General features: G+C 37.1%; 1 pseudogene; it reads right to left on the reverse strand.

Annotated features, from left to right (window-relative positions):
- Nucleotides 1–3,322: 3,322 nt before the first annotated feature.
- Nucleotides 3,323–4,570, reverse strand: LOC150003178 (tRNA-splicing ligase complex subunit FAM98B pseudogene; annotated as a pseudogene).

Below are 4,570 nucleotides of genomic sequence, written 5' to 3' on the forward strand. Positions count from 1 at the left end.
TCACTGAACACAAGGTTGGGAAAAAGTGCTAACAATTCTCTCTCGAAGCTGGTAAGTGTGCCTCCAAGACACCACAGGCTGCAGACAAAAACAGTCCAGAAGAAAGTGAGAAAGGCACTCTAGAACATTTCTGAATCCCTCCAAATTGAGACAATAGAATGAAAGCTAATCAATGTAAGAACCAGACCTCTGTGTTCCTCCTCCTCCTCCCAGCTGTATGACACAAATGCAATCATGTTTCTGCAGGGTATCTAACAGGGCACTAGATGATGGGCAAGGTTAGCTTATGTCTCATAAATACCCCTAAATCCACCCTCACTCGCTTCACAGGGACTAAAACAGAACTGTGGCTGCTACTGCTCTGGCTTTGCTAAATGAGCAGGCTCTCTGCCCTTCTCCAGCCTCAGGTCTCATCGGCCCTCTGGCCTCCCATCCTGGTGCACTTCACATCTCTCCTTCACAGTGAGAATAACCATTGCAAAACACAAACCAGGTGCCATTGGAAATGAAAACTTTATATGACTGGTTTGGGGATAAATGCACAGGTGGAGGGCTACAAGACCATATGCATATAAATCAGGATATGATTTCTAAGTGAAATTCTATTGAAAAGAGTATACATAATTTAGTTCCAATTTTGTTTACAAAGTTATGTACACACATATATATGAGGGGGTACCTAAAAACACAACAGAAAATTATCTTCTGGAGGGTGGGCCCCTTGTAGTACAGGCTTCCCCCACTAGGTGAGTGTTCTAGGAACCCATCTGTATCAGTGTACCAGCTGGTATTGTTGTGGGAGGCTGCATTCAACTTCAGTGAATTTTATTTTAAGCCTCTTTCAACGTGTTTGCTCATTTCATGATGGGTGATTTATGAGTGCACCTGCCCACACTGCGCTGAGTGTTCAGTGTTCAGCAATTTTTGACCAAAAATGGCATGACTCCAATGCCCCACCCTCCTATTCACATGATCTCACCCCAAGCAACTTTTTGTTTCTTCTGATGAAAACAGTCCCCAAAGGAAAAGTTTTTCCAGTATGGAAGAGTTGAAACAAAAAATGGCAGAAGCACTAAAAGGCATCAAAATCAATTAATTCAAAAACTGTCTTAAGCAGTGGAAAAAATGTCTTGATAGGTATATTACATTAAATGAAGAGTACCTAGAAGGTGACTCAAGTTTAAACATATATGAATAAATACACAATTTTTTAATTTAAAAAATTTCGGATTTTTTGGGTCCCCCCCATATATACACTTACACACATATACATATAGAGGCATTAAAAAGATATATACCAAAATGTAAAATGTGATTATGGTATGAAAAACAGAGGGTGAGACTATTAGGAAAAAAATAAGGTCCTAATTTCTCTATGTTGAATTTTTTACAAGAACTTTATTTTAAAGTGAATGTATTTTCTTGGCAAAGAGATAATGAGTTACTCAGTTTGAAATGGAAAATTAAAATAGGACTCAATAGTGTACTTAATCATATGCTATCAAATATTGTCTACATTATTTAGATTGTAGCCTAAAGCAGTTTGTAGATATCTAATTCTCAAAATCTTCATGGTTATATCAGCATTCCCTACTGCTGAACATCTAGCTGAAGATATATTTAATAGTAATGACTATAGCTTAAATGTATTTAGTGTATCTATGTGCCAGGCATTATAATGACTTCCTTATAAGGTAAATACTAACTTTATTATCTCCATTGTATAGCAGCTTAGAAGAGATTAGTAATTTGCCCACATTCACAAAATATTGGCAATGTGATTCAAAACTTCACGTTTGTCTGATGTAGAACCATGCTCTCTACCACTGTAATTTCCTGCCTTCGGGAATTGAATTGAGGCAATCTTACCTCAATTTCTGAATGTGGCATGTTGAACTGATATATTACATTAATTTTTAATTCCCATCAATTCTATTCATGAGTTATAATATACATACAATCATATCACAGATTTTGCAGTTTCAATGAGTTTTAACAAAGTATATACTCAAGTAACCATGATGTCAATAAAGATACAAAATGTTTCCATCAACCCAAAAAGCTCTCTTGTGCCCTTTCCATCCAATTTCCCTTCTTAGCACCCAGAAGGACCCTGTGTTCTGATTTCAATCACCAGAGATAAGTTTGCCTGTTATATGACTTCAAACTTCATGTAAGAAATGGGGAAGGAGGAGTTTGCTTATTTCACTTAGCAATTTTTTAATACTCATTTGTGTTGTTGTATGTATCAGTACTTCATTCCTTTTCACTCGTGAATAATGAATGCTCTTTTATCATAATTTTATTATCCATTCATCTGTGAATGGACATTGGAATATTTATAATTGTATCTATTATGAAAAAAATCTTCATATTTGTACAAGTCCTTTTGTGGTTATATATTCTTTATGTCCATCAAATATCTATGAGTAAAATCGCCAAGTTTGTATGTTTTACTTCATAAAAAGTTAACATATATTTTTCCCAAGTAACTATAGTAATATACATATAGCCCGAACAATGTGTAAGAGTTCAAATTTTGACAATCCTTTAATCTTGTCAGCATTTTAAATTTTAGCAATTATAATGGATCTAAAGGGATATCTCATGATTTCTGTTTGCATTTCCCTTATGATTAATGATGTTAACTATCCTGCCAAGTGCCTACTGGCCATTAGTATATATGCTTTTTGGAAATGACTGTTGATGTCTTTTGCTACCTTTCACTGTTTTTTTATTAGTGAAATGTGTTAAATCTGCTATGAGTTTATCCAATTTTTAAAATCTCAGATATTTTGTTTTTCAATTCTTAAAATTTTCATTTAGTCCTACTTTTTTTTTTTTTTTTTTTTTTTTACTGAACAAAACTATCAGTCCCTTTCTCTATTTTGTAAAGTAAAATTAACAAATACAAAACACAGGAATACAGATTAGGCAATAGTCTAATAACAAGTGGGCTCATTTATGTGTCTCAAACCTGAATAAAATACAGGTAACGATCTAATTTTAATCATGACAATAAAATACTTTCCATTTTCCAAGTTTGATGGTAATAAATATTTACATTTTAAAAAATAGTTTTAGCTCATTTTTGTTTGTTTTTTAAAAGACATAGCATGCTCAGGAGTAGACAAAATATGAAAAAAAAAATCATCATTCTGTCTAATAGATGAAATACTCTTACATAGTAATCCAGTTCAAGAATGATATCAAGGAATCTAACATGGTGTTTACTTCAAAGATGACACTCAAGTATGTTATTTAGAACACTATGCTTAATGTACCTAACAAGAAGTAAGCACTGCTGTCTAATTTTTGTATTTTAATATCTTCTATATCCACCGCTCCCTCCCCCATATGGATCTCCATAGCCTCTCCCACGATAGCCCTCTCTCCCACCATAGCCCCCTCTTCCACCATAGTCCTCCCCGCCTTGGAAACCTCCTCTTCTGCCACCCCCTCCCCCACACCTCCCCACCCTCCACCCCCTCCTCCACCGCCTTCCCACCCTCCACCACCTCTTCCACCCCCACCACCTCCTCTACCGTCACCCCCACCACCCCAGCCACCCCTTCCGCCGCCTTCTTGTCTCTTTTGCCAGGGTGTCATTTCAGGAGGTGGTGGTTCAATTTCATTCGGCCGGCCTCCCTGTCAGGCACTCTTCCCATCAGCACCTTATTAATGGCACATGCTGTTTTCTCCTGGCTGGAGACACTACTTGTCCTAATGATCTTGGATAGATCTTCACTAGCAGCAAGTAAATGTGCCAATGTAATCGTTGTCTTGGGTGACAAAGCATAACGCTTAGGCTGATAAATTCTTGTTATGTTATCTGTTTTCATCTTTGCTCTATCAGACCATCCAAAAGACTGCACTGTTACATCCAATCATTTCATCAACATCTGCCGATGACACTCATATTCACAGGAAAGAGCATCATTGATTCTTTCCAGTTGTTCCGCCTGTTCCCGATTCAAATCAATTTTCAGGAATGGTTTTCCCACATGATTTTTCTGGACTTTTGAGAGAATAGCTTTCACCTTTGACTCCACTTGGCTTAACATAAGTGGAATGTCAGAACTTGTTGACTTGGGAACACCAAGGGTATCACAGATAGCTTGGACTTCCTGATAAATTTCACTATTTTTATCTAATTGAGAATTTTGACATTTCTTGTTCTGTAGTATCTGTAAAGCTTGAAGCTCTGTACTTAAAAATAATAAAAGTTTTAAGCAGTCATCGTTCTTTTTTAAACGGTATTTAACATCTCCTGATATAAGTATAGAGTATGGACATGCCATTTCTTTTTAAAACAACTTATCTCAAGCTGGAAGCTTTCTAGATCATCCTTCCCAGCTGAAGTGATACTTTCTTCCAAGTTGCACAATGATTTTATTTGAGAGCCTAGCCAAACACAGAGCTCTGAAAATTCAGGTGAAGAAAGTCCACCCTCAGCTGCCTTGGTAAGGACTTGCTCTTCTAACAGTGGTCCCTTACACCCCAACGCCTCTAGTGTGTCCAGAACGTCCCCCTCCATTGTAGGTTCGGGGCCTGGCTCGGGCCCTCTCAT

This window comes from Furipterus horrens, unplaced genomic scaffold (assembly GCF_987537825.1).
Source record: "Furipterus horrens unplaced genomic scaffold, mFurHor1.1.pri manual_scaffold_8, whole genome shotgun sequence".
Taxonomy (NCBI): Eukaryota; Metazoa; Chordata; class Mammalia; order Chiroptera; family Furipteridae; genus Furipterus; species Furipterus horrens.